Source organism: Sorex fumeus, unplaced genomic scaffold (assembly GCF_029834395.1).
Source record: "Sorex fumeus unplaced genomic scaffold, SorFum_2.1 ptg000146l, whole genome shotgun sequence".
Lineage (NCBI taxonomy): Eukaryota > Metazoa > Chordata > Mammalia > Eulipotyphla > Soricidae > Sorex > Sorex fumeus.
This window is the reverse complement of record NW_026606203.1, coordinates 1,479,445-1,492,052: the sequence shown is the minus strand read 5'-3', so window position 1 is coordinate 1,492,052 and position 12,608 is coordinate 1,479,445. Positions and strand designations below refer to the sequence as shown.

The 12,608-nt window shown below is 39.2% G+C and overlaps 1 pseudogene; it reads left to right on the top strand.

The window, feature by feature from the left end:
- Nucleotides 1–11,984: 11,984 nt before the first annotated feature.
- Nucleotides 11,985–12,081, top strand: LOC130016138 (uncharacterized; annotated as a pseudogene).
- The last annotated feature ends 527 nt before the right edge of the window (nucleotides 12,082–12,608 follow it).

Below are 12,608 nucleotides of genomic sequence, written 5' to 3'. Positions count from 1 at the left end.
CTCTTCCATGATATCCAGGCTTCTCTTCCCAACTGTCAACTCTCCCTTTCTTTCTCCCTCTCTCTACCAACTATGGTCTCCCTGCCAAAATTTGCTAAGACAAGCTTTCTTGAAATATAGACGTAAGTTGACTTCTCTTTTTTTTAAAATTTAGGCAATTTTGATTTCAAAGTCATTTATAATGGAGATTTGTCATACAATATTTCAATTCTAATCACACCACCAGTGTCTGCATCCTTCCACCAACAGATTACCCATTTCTCCCTGCATTCCCACCGATTTCATTGACAAACACATTTTGAAGTTTTACTATTGTACTTTGGGTTCCATACTTACAGTAGTGTTGGCATTGGTGGTTAAGACATACACCTCAACTTTTTCATGCTGGCCTTCCTTGATCAATGCCCACTGACACAATTTAGGGGAAATATATGAGAACAAATCATTAAGCTCCAAATTTTTCAAATAATCTTTAAACAATTCTAATCGAAAAGAAAATAGTGGGAACTGGAGGAGACAACCTCTTGTCAGCCTGCAAAGTCTTTTCAGTTTTCCACATTACAACAGAAGAAATCAGTGAAGGAGATCTGTCATCACGCAAGTTAGGTGACCCTGCTGAGGTGTGGTCAACAGGGTGTTTTGTGCTCTTCTCTCCTTCCACCAGAAGTCCCAACCCTATGATTTTTGTCTCTTCAGTCCGCATAAAATGGAAAAAGCTTTACCACACAGACATCCATGTAATGAGCCCAGCCAAGGTGATAAAAATAAATTTCAGCAAATTCACAGGTTCGTCATGGTGGTAGAAACTAAATATCATATTTTTGTATTGAATCTGCAGGAGACACATATTACAAACCTTTTTATGATTCAGTTTCAATCATAGGATATTTTAACACCCAACCTCCACTAGTATACAGTTCCATTGCTAATGTCCCCAGTTTCTCTCCCACCACTCCCTCTCCCAACCCCAAACCCCACCTGACAGCCTGCTGTCTCTACACTATGGCAGGCACCTCTCTCTCTCTCTCTCTCACTCTCTCTCTCATCCTTTGGGCATTATGGATTGTAATACAGAGAGTGAGAGGTTCTCACGTTTATTCCTTTACCTACTTTCAGGACTCAGTTCTCACCCTGAGTAATCACTTCCAACTATCATTGTCAGAGCGGTCCCGTCTTTATTCCAAATTCTCGCCTTCAGCACTTGTGGCAAGCGTCCAACCATTGACCAATTCTCCTGGCCTGTGTTTCTGCTATCCTTGGCTATTAGTCTCATATTCTGGTTTTTTATATCCAAAAAATGGGGTAGTCCAATCAGTATACCCCTTTCCTTCTGACTGATTTCATTGAGCATAATATTCTTCCCTGCACATCCATTTATAAGCAAATTTCATGATTTCAGTTTCCTGCCAACTGCGTCGTATTCAATTGTGTAGGTATACCATAGTTTCTTCTGGCTATTGTTAATAGTACTGCAGATGGTATTTCTGTTATAAATATCATGTTTAATGTAACTTACATAGGAAAATACTTCCCAGGTTCCAAACATACATAATCCACTCACAAACACAAATTTATTTACTTTTTTAAAAAATATAATTTATTATGATGCTTTCTAAAAAACGGAAGCGATTAACAAAAACTCAGGGAAAACATATTCTATAAAAGCCAAAAAAAAATAACCTTAAGAAAGGACAACAGGTACGTGTTCTGGCGCCTCAAAAATCCGTTGTGTTTCTTGATATATTGTCAATATCTTTCTATAGCCTTCAAATTCTTCAACTTCATTTCTAAACACTATTTAAAGTTATATTAATTTAATAGGTATAATCAGCTTTATAGAATATTTATTTGATTCTTTCATATTTTGCATAAACAACGTTTGAATTAACCATAGCACTGTAGCACTGTCCTCTCATTGTTCACTGATTTGCTCGAGCGGGCACCAGAAAAGTCCCTATGGTAAGACTTGTTGTTACTGTTCGTGGCATGTTGAATACACCACAGGTACCTTGCCAGGCTTTGCCATGAGGAAGGGTTACTCTCAGTAGCTTTCCGGGCTCTCTGAGAGGAGGAGAGCAATCGAACCCAGGTTGGTCGCGTGCAAGGCAAACGTCTTACCCACTGTGCTATGGCTCCAGCCCATATATATATTTATACATATATATGTGCATTTACACACACATACATATCTATATATTCCTCTTACACGGCTCTTAAGCTCCAAATCATATTTCTTCCTCCTCCAATTCTTTACTACTTCTCTCCCCATACTTGGGGCTCAACTAATTTTCCGAGTGCCCTCAGATGCATTTCTGAGGCCATGATAAAGGAATGCATAACACATACATGCAAGGAAGGCACAAAGCATATGTATATAAATTTCATATGGACATATAATTGTGATGACTAGTTTACAAACTGTATTCGCTTCAAGTACAGAGTTCCTCATCTCTGGATCTGTGTATTCATACTCCATGCACTGTCAAATATCCAGCTACTGTCCACAACTAACTAACAACACTCCCCTACGCATTTCAGTCATTTACTTCCCCTCCTATTAGGACGATTTTGATGTCAGAGTGTAAAGGTTTGATTTTGCTTTTGTTTTATTAGTCCATTTAATTTTTTTCTTTATATTCCCGAAACAAATCAAATATTTTTTTAAAAAATAAAGGACAGGAGGTGATATCAGGCAACAAATGAAATAATTGATGTGGCTGAGAATCAGCAAGAGTCTTCCAGGTCAGTGTGAGGAAAGGAACATCCAGTTGTCCTTCCCAGCATATTTCCAAAGGGCTGGCTTGGAGGAGGGTACATTCTGGAAAGAACCGCAGGACAGTAGTAGTGTCTTGAACATATAGGGGACTATGTTCTTCTTTGAAAATGTAATGGTATTGACCTCCATTGTAAACCACAACACCCTAAAACAAAGAAAAAGCAAAAGGGAATGCCCTGAGTTGGGGCAAAGTCGGGGAGATGGGGGGTGGGAGGGTCATTTGGTTCCTTGATGTTGGAGAATGTTCACTGGTGGAGAGATGGATACTTGATTCTTGTATAACTGAAAACCAAGTACAAAGGTATGTAAGTCTACAACTGCACCTCATGGTGTTTCATTAATAAAAATAAATAAATAAAAACTAAAAAGTTAAAAGTGCTATCACCTGGTATAAGAAAAAAATGTAGTGGTGTTGACTAGATTACATCAAGATCATTTTTATCTATAGGATGCTATGATTCATCTTTGATTCACTGATTGATACTTTGAAATGTCCCAGTTCATCCTCATTCAGAGAAGTCATTTATTTCTTCGAGTATTGATTTGTACAGGGAATTCCTCACAAAATTCTTTATATAATGTCTATTGAGGGACTCAAGGATAATGTTCTTATTACCATTTTCAAAGAAAACAAAAATACTCTTTTAATAAGATTTTCTTGGTTCCCTATCTAAAAGCTAAATGACAACAATAAAGTTTAACTCAATATTTTCTAAAGCGCATTACATTAGTACTTGAAAAGAAATTTTAAAAGACTCTGGGAGAGGGGAAGAGGAAAAGTCATGGATCTATAAGGATTAGTACAAGTCTTTGGGTGTGTGGGGCATGGGAGTGTGTAGAAAAGATGAGATCACACTCAGCTATGTGATCTAATTTCAATATATATATTCTCTAGATACCAGCGATATATTAGCACAGGTGTATTCATATGACTATCATGTACACTAACCCTGTACCATGTACATTCACCTAATCCTGAAGGCTTCACCGACATGGCAGCACTGAGAAGGATGAGAAAGGAGAGGCCGACAAAATCTCAAGGCCGACCTAGGCTGTCACAATGAAGGAAGACAAAAATGATCGTCTGTACTTTCAATGCATGTACGCTAGCATCAGTTGCATCCATCGAGGACCTGATGGTACAAGTGCGAATGATCAAGTACGACATCATTGGTCTGACTGAGACAAGAAGGCAAGAATCTCACTATGCCGTTTTTGACACTGGAGAAGAATTGTTCCTGGGAACTTGCGATAAAAGAGGTGTTGGAGGCGTCAGTGTCCTTGTCAACACAAACTTGACCAAGAGCATTGATTCATTCAAATGAATAACAACCCGAATCAGAAGTTTACATTTGAATAGATGTGGCTCACTGCCTGCAGTTTCTATCTTCGTTGTCTACGCACCAACATCTCATTATGATGAAAGAGAAATCGAGAAGTTCTACATGGAGCTAGAGAAGTTCTATAAAGAAGACCACACCTTCTATAAGATCATTGTGGGTGATTTTAATGCCAAGATAGGACCGAGAAGATCAGCTGAAGAACTTCACATTGGGACCCATGGCCTAGAATGGAATGAACAGGGTGAGAGACTATCTGAGTTCATCATGTCGACCAAAACCATTCATGGTAACACAGTTCCAGAAGGCATAATCTAAACGATGGACATGGGAGTCTCCCGGTGGAAGATTCCACAGCAAAATAGACCACATCATATTCAATCAACGGTTTTGCCTGACAGATGTCACTGTTGTCCCAATATTTCGAACGGTATCGGACCACCGTCTCCTTCATGCAAAATTCTACTTCACAGAGCGGGGAGAAAGGGTTGCAAAGTTCAAAAAGAGAACTGCCAGTATGACCACAAACTGGGAACTCTTTGGTACAATTGCGGCAACATGGGAAGATGCCATTGTTGACAACATTGACGAGGAATGCGATCGACTGGTTCAGCACCTCCATGAATGTGCGAGGAATGCCAAAAGAGAGACACAAAAAATCGCCTATCTTCAAAAATTCTTGAACAAATTTGCCAGTGTGGTTTGGCGCATGCCTCAGGCAACCACAAGTTAATGTCCAAGCTCGCAAAGCAGTGCAGAGATGCGATCAAGGAAGACCTCAAATAGAGAAGAGCAGAAGTACTGGTAGATGCGGCAGAAGCCGGGAAAAGTATTCATAACGCCCACCTGTCCTTCGCCAACTACAAGACCAAGATGACTGCCCTCCGATGTCCTGATGGATCCATCACATCCTCCAGAACGGCAATGGAGAAGATTACCATGACTTCTACTCAAATCTCTTCGACAGCCATGTCCACTTGCCGACATACCAAATTCCACAGGATGGATATGTCGTTCCCAAAGTTCTCCCTTCCGAAATCCGACATGCCATTTAGTTGGTAAAGGAACAAACAGCACCCGGCACAGACAAGGTCAGACCTGAGCACCTGAAGAACCTGCAGTCAGTACTCATCAATACACTGGCTCGGCTCTTCACTCGCTAACTGCCTGAAAGCAAGGTTCCTTCCCAATGGAAAACCAGGAGGACCGTAATACTGTTCAAGAAGGGAGACATCCATGACATTGGCAACTATCGTTCGATCTGCCTATTGTCTGTCATCTACAAGTTGTTCACTCGAGTCATCCTAATTAGGATTTGCAGAACACTAGATGAAGGACAACCATGCGAGCAAGCCGGGTTCTGCAAAGGATTCAGCACCATCGACCATATCCACAGGATAACCAAACTCATTGAGGTTTCTCGGGAGTTCAAGATGCCGCTCTGTTTAACATTCATTGACTTAAAGAAGGCCTTTGGAGGTACAGCCCCCCCCAAGGGCCTGGGACCCTCTCTGGACATGCGCAGCTAGATCCAGCACCTAGAAAGCTGGTTTTCAACCCCTGAGCTGCGTGGGACGGGCACAGAGGCAGAGCTCTGGGCAACAAAGCTGAATGGCTCCAATTCCAAACAGGTACAGCCCGCCCCCAAGGGCCTGGGACCCTCTCTGGGCATGCGCAGCTAGATCCAGCCCCTAGAAAGCCGGTTTTCAACCCCTGAGCCACGTGGGATGGGCACAGAGGCCCAGCTCTGGGCAACAAAGCTGAATGGCTCCAATTCCAAACAGGTACAGTCCTCCCACAAGGGCCTGGGACCCTGTCTGGGCATGCGCAGCTAGATCCAGCCCCTAGAATGCCGGTTTTCAACCCCTGAGCCGCGTGGGACAGGCACAGAGGCCCAGCTCTGGCAACAAAGCTGAATGGCTCCAATTCCAAACAGGAGACATTCCCAAATCCTCGCCCAGTGCCAGGGACCATTTCTGGAGCTGCGGCCGCATCAGCGGCCGCGAAATATTTTCCCACTACATATGCCATAGGAGCCATAAGCTACCTTCTTAGGTGGAAACTTCTCTATTTTAGCTCAGCCACTAGAAATACAGTAGCCAATAACTCATAAGCCTATCTTAACTCTTACTGCATATCAAGCAGAATAGTAACAGTGAACGTGACAGACTAAACCACACCTCTCACAATGGTAAAGCAACGCAAAAGCCCACCAAACTTTCATATTGAAGAGTCTAGCCCAGATGACACCAACAGTACTCTAATGTTAGACAACCTCTCTGACAAGGAATTCAGAAGGGAGCTACTTAGGATGCTTAGGGAATTAAAAGAAACAATGGAAATCAATGCCAATAGAAGATAAGAGGATCTGAAGGCAGAAATGAGGAAATTGCAATCAGAAATGTCAGACCTGAAAAATCTCATAGGCGAATTGAAAAGCTCAGTGGAAGGCCTCAGCAGTAGAGTAACAGCTGCTGAGAACAGAATCAGTAAGCTCGAAGATGAAGTTCAGAGACTCTCCAGAAAAGAGCAGAAAATGGAAAAGAGACTCACAATTCGGGAATAGATGGCAAGAGAAGATCGGGATGACGCCAAGAGAGGTAACATAAGAATTATTGGAGTCCCAGAGGTAAAGGAAGAAAACTTTGATGAAGAAGAAACTGTCAAAGACATAATTGCTACAACGTTTCCAGAGCTGAAGAAAACTTGTGACCACATTCAGGAGGCCCGAAGGGTACCATCTAGAAGAAATTCGAATAAAAATACCCCAAGACACATTCTGATCAAAATGACCAAAACCTTAGACAGAGACAAAATTCTGAAAGCAGCAAGATCGAAGAAAGAAATCTCTTACAAAGGAGCATTCTTAAAATTCACAGCTGATTTTTCTGATGAAACCCTCATGGCCCGAAAACAGTGGTGGGACATAGTGAAAAGACTCAATGAAATAAATGCCTCCCCAAAAATACATTTCCCAGCAAGACTCTCATTCATAATAGAAGGAAAAACACACAGTTTCACAGACAAACAACAGCTCAAGAACTTCATAGACTCAAAACTGGATTGGCTGTGTACAAGATAAATGCTTTTTGCCCTCCAGTACTATCTCTCTCAGTGCCTTTTGAATTTCCAGGTTACACATCCTAAAGCATGTGGACTTTTTGCCAGGACCCTGCATGATCACTACAAGTCCAGAAACCAGAAGGAATACCTTACATTAATTTAGGCATTTGGGGTCTTTACAACTATTACCATTGTAATCATCAGGTTTCCATTTGACTTGTGCGATGAGTACCTGTAACTTACGGTTCACATACGACTTACTCTTGTGGATGCATTGAAGTTTACCCTCATTTTTGATCCACTTCAAAAATGACAACTTGAGTTTTTTCAAAGAAATGTTTTTGGAAGGAAAATTTTATTTAAACTCTGTGTCTTAAATTGTTTGTCTAAAATGTAGTTACTAATAATTCTTAGAAAAATAACACATACATAAATATAATTTTTCTATTTCATGTGATTTACATAGAAGGAAGGGTAAAGAAAACATAATGAAAAATATTTATCACATAACTGAAAAAGAATATAGATATTAATGAAATCTGGGCTCTGTAGCAAGCAGCATAGTACAGTAAGTTATGGAGAGCAGACCCAAGAGTAGGCCTTGAATAACAGTGGATGTGATCCCAAACAAAACCAAATAAAACAGTACAATAACGTTATTAATAAATTTTTCCACATATACAATATGTAGACAGTATTCTATTTTACAAAAAACTGCTAGCCAAAAAATGGAATAGAAGGTGATTTTTGATTGCACACTTTACCAGTCCATTAAAGAGAAAGGATTTACCAGTAACTACATAACAAAAAGAAAATAGGAGTAAGCGTGATTGTATTTCATAGAAAGGAAATGTTTTAAATGAGTAAAATACAGAAAAGAAATTTCGAAAGTACAAAAAAATATTCTCATCAATACCTTTGAATATTAACCAGCAAACAACACGTGTTAAACATTGCATAGGATTTCTCTTGATCACACAAGACACAGAAAAGACCATTTAAAAAGTGATCACAAAATTTGCAAATTTACTTTCAACCCCTAGATTAGAATTAGCTTTATCAACCAGGAAAACGTTCTTCTCAATGTTTAATAAATGAGCACCAAAATCCAATAAAATATCTTTAATGTAGGAAAAATCTTAATTCACAAATATGACAAAAATGTGTAATTAGACCTGTGAGACTTGATTTTTCTTTTTCCTCTTAGGATTTAAAACAAAAGTTGACTATTATCAAAATACTTTCATGTTAGGAAGAAAAAATCACATGAAATAATATTTGTAAAGATGAGAAGCCGCTTAAACCTGGAACCTACTTACCACATAAATGAATCAAATCTCCTTATTCAAGTTAGAATATACCAATTTTTAATTTTAACAGGCAGCGCGTACATGTACTTAAAACCATAACGTAATAAAAGCATTGAAGATTATGTGTCTTCCACCGCCCTAGATAAGCACTATTAGCTACTTATGGGAAACATCATTTCTGAAGCGTGTTTATACTCAAATTGTCAAGAACCAAGTACTGTGTTCTAAGAGATAATAAGGAAAAATGCCAGCAATGATGGCTTTCTGATAATATGCTTTTCCTACTGGTACCTTTCTTTTTTGATTTTAAATCTTTGGTTCTCTTCAACATTCTGAACAAACGTTTTCCTCTTCCTTGATAATCGAAGTCCCTATTCTTTCTTTCTTTCTTTCTTTCTTTCTTTCTATGCTTTTTCTTTCTTTCTTCCTATTTTTTTCTCCCTCATATTGTCTTGATGTGGATTGTTCAAAGTTTGATGAAAGTGATCCCAAACTTGCTTACCTTAGAGGGCTTGCCTCCCTAATGCTCAGCACTCCACACCTTCCACATGCCCCATATTTTCTTATTACCTGGTTTAAATAGAAAACTCAAAGATAAATGATTATTACTTTGTAATATCACTATATTCAAAATACTGAAGTATAAATACAAGTGAAGAGACCATTACAGAGAACACATGCTAGTATATATTAACAGTTTTTCACAGCATCTATATTTTCTGTTTCTGTAAAAATACTCTCTGATTTACTTGTTTTAAGTGAATATCATGTAAAATTCACTATGAAAAGGAAAAAGAAACACAGAGAATCAACCCTCATATATATATATATATATATATATATATATGTGTGTGTGTGTATGTGTGTGTGTATTTGAGCTCCTAAGTATGTCTAGAATATAATGTAATCAATGACGAAAAACACTTTGTATGTGACATAAAGTAAGCCAATGTCTAAAGTCACACAGCAAATATCAAAGTCAAGTTAAAATGAGGCTTATAAAATTCTACTTGAATACTTTCTTTCATTACTACGTGCTGTTCTTCCTTGACTGCTAAGTTTAGGGATGATAAATCTAATGACAAGCTTTGAAAGGTATTATTCCTTACCTGACATGGTCAGAGAAGAGGAAATACCGATGAAAGGTAGACGAGAAGAGGAGACTACGAGATTACGTCTGAACACTGAAGCGGCTTAAGAACACAAGTGTTTAGTACAGACAACTGCTCACTGGTGACTGGTCATTGGTCACTCGTCACTTGCCATGATGATTCAAATTTGTTTACAAACAACTACATGAGACCCCCAAGATTCTACCAGTTGGTGGTTGGTTTGGTGGGAGAATGATCTCATAAAGTAGGCAGGTGAAAGGTAGAGGCTAGCCAATCAGGAGGTCAGAATCCCATTAGAAGACCGGATTGGATAGTGAGTGGGGTAGATTGAAGCAGGCTAGGGAGATGGAATTCTACAAGACGGTTATAACAGTTTCACCTTCGTCAGACTCTTGTGTTAGAAAAATACTCCCATGATACTCAAGAGCTTATCTATTTCATTAAAAAATCAAGAAAATTACTAAATAATTGTTTATATTGCACTGTTTATGAAACAACATTTGTTATTACTAGTATATTTTAGATAACGTTTACAGCACAGCGGATTTGGTCGTTTGCCTTGCAGGAGGCCAACCCTGATTCCGATTCCTCTGCCCGGCAAGCTACCGAGAATATCTCGTCCACATAGCAAGAGCCTGGCAAGCTACCCATGACGTATTCGATAGGCCAAAGCCAGTGACAACAAATCTCACAATTTGGTGTAAGATGTTACTGGTTCCCGCTCTAGCAAATGGATGAACCGCGGGAGGACAGTGCTACAGTGCTATGATTGAAAAAATTGGTGGTTTCTTTCAATATGACAACACTTACTAGGATAAGTTGTAGATGAATCGAGATGTGTTAAAATGTAAATAAAATGAGAAGAAATAGTAAATGCACAGGTATCTTATTTGTACAAAACAAACAGTTGTTCTCAGTTTAAAACTGTAGAAGATAAAGAAAAACATATACTCATTTGTGTCAAAATTTTTCAACCTGAAAGAAAAGGACCAAAATCAATTTAAGTAATCAAAAAACAAGCAAAACCAACAAATCCTGGCAATTACTATGATAGGCCAAGGATGAATGTTTTTAATAAATTAGTGCTGTGAAATAAATCAGTATTTAGCTATTATACTTCAATAGTAAAAATAAGCATAAACCATGATCATATAATCTGTATTGAAAGAAGCGTAAATGACTGGTAAACACAAGGGCAAGTTACTCGCAGATGCGTACCAGGTTCTCTCAGAGTGACAACTGGACAATAATTGTTGTTGTCTTATCAACAAAATCCAGTCTCTGTATCTTGGCCATTGATGGGATTACATGGCTCCAGGGGCAGTTCGTGGTTGTAACACTTAGCTACTAGGAGATGGGGGATCTGGTTGGAGGGGGCCCAGTCTTGATCTGAGCACCCTTGGAGATCTCATCCCCCGGTTGCGCACACCTGGGTTCCTCTGTCAGATTCGTTCATGCATGAGGCTCCTTCAAGCTTGGGGTGAGTGGTTTAAAGCGTACCTATGGCTGGTTGCAGAGGTCTTCAGGTGCCGGGGCTCTGCTTGGCACGGTGAGGGAAACTCAACACACCCCCTCCAAGGGACCCTGGTGAAGAAAGCCAGGTGCGGGGTCAGGAGACTGTCATTTTAGACATATTTGGAATTAATTTTAGATCAAAAAGTACACATCATTCAAACTACGTATGTGCTTAGTAATAAATTACTACACACTTGTTCAATCACCTAAGAAACCCCACTCTGCTCAGAGAACTAGATTTTTAATTATAGGTCTGTTTTGCCCGTGTGTCATGACTGAGAATCACTATCATTAGATATGAAACTCACTATACAAAAAGATGCACACACGCTGCTTTGAGTCATCTGTGTTTGTTAATGTGTATTGGCCATTAAACTTCACTGAGACCCATTTTTCTGTCCTTTACAGGACCCTCATGAGTCTCAACTTCCGTTCAAGTTGAACTTATAATAATGTGGAATGAAATCATCAATATTCTCCTCACCTCTTCCTTCAGGAGAAAAATCCTACTTACATTCAAGGTGGTCAAAGTGCAGACATCACCATCCACCTTTTCCTGGAGATGTACACGGGACTGAGGTGAGAACAGCAAAAGGCTCTAGTTTAATGGTCTTAATGAAGGTTTCAGGGAAGTGCATTAAACAGGACTCATATAACATCTTCCAAAAGAATTATTTTGTAAAACTGATGCGTTGATTATGGTAAAAGATAATATGGTAAAAACCATATTTTTCTTTCTGGGACATTAAAGTTCTAAATCTATCAAGCTGCTTTGAAATACTTTCCTTGATTAGGTACCACTCTCTGCCATAGGGTATGTAAGGACAACACTCAAAGTAATCAGAAGAGAAAAATTAACTCCTACTAGGTTTGGTTACACATATACTAAAATTGAAATGATACAGAGATTATGATGGTCCTTGCACAGAGACGACATGCAAACTTGTAAAGAGTACCATATTTTTGTTGCAAGAAGTACTAACAGGGCTACTTTAAGCTAAGGCAATCCCCACAAGTACAAAAATTCTAAATAAAGATAGCACAAATCCCCATAACAACAATCTCTCTCAATGTCAATGGACTAAATGTGCCAATTCAGAGGCACAGAATAGGAAGATGAATTAGAAAACTGAACCCAACATTCTGATGCCTGCAAGAAACACATCTGAGCAATCAAAGCAACCATGGGCTAAAAGTAAAAGGCTGGAAAACAAGTCTTCAAGGAAAGAACACCTCCACAAAGCTGGAGTAGCCATACTAGTATCAGACCACATGGACTTCAGGCTAAAGGTTATAAGAGACAGTGAATGTCATTTCTTCATGATCATGGGATCTGTACATCAGAAAGAACTCACCCTCCTCAATGTAGATGCTCAATGACAGACCAGCAAAATACTTAAAATCAACTTCTAATAGACTTAAAAAAACATTTATAGCAAAACAGTACTAGGTGGTGATTTCAACACTAGTTTGTCACTTCTCAATAGATCAA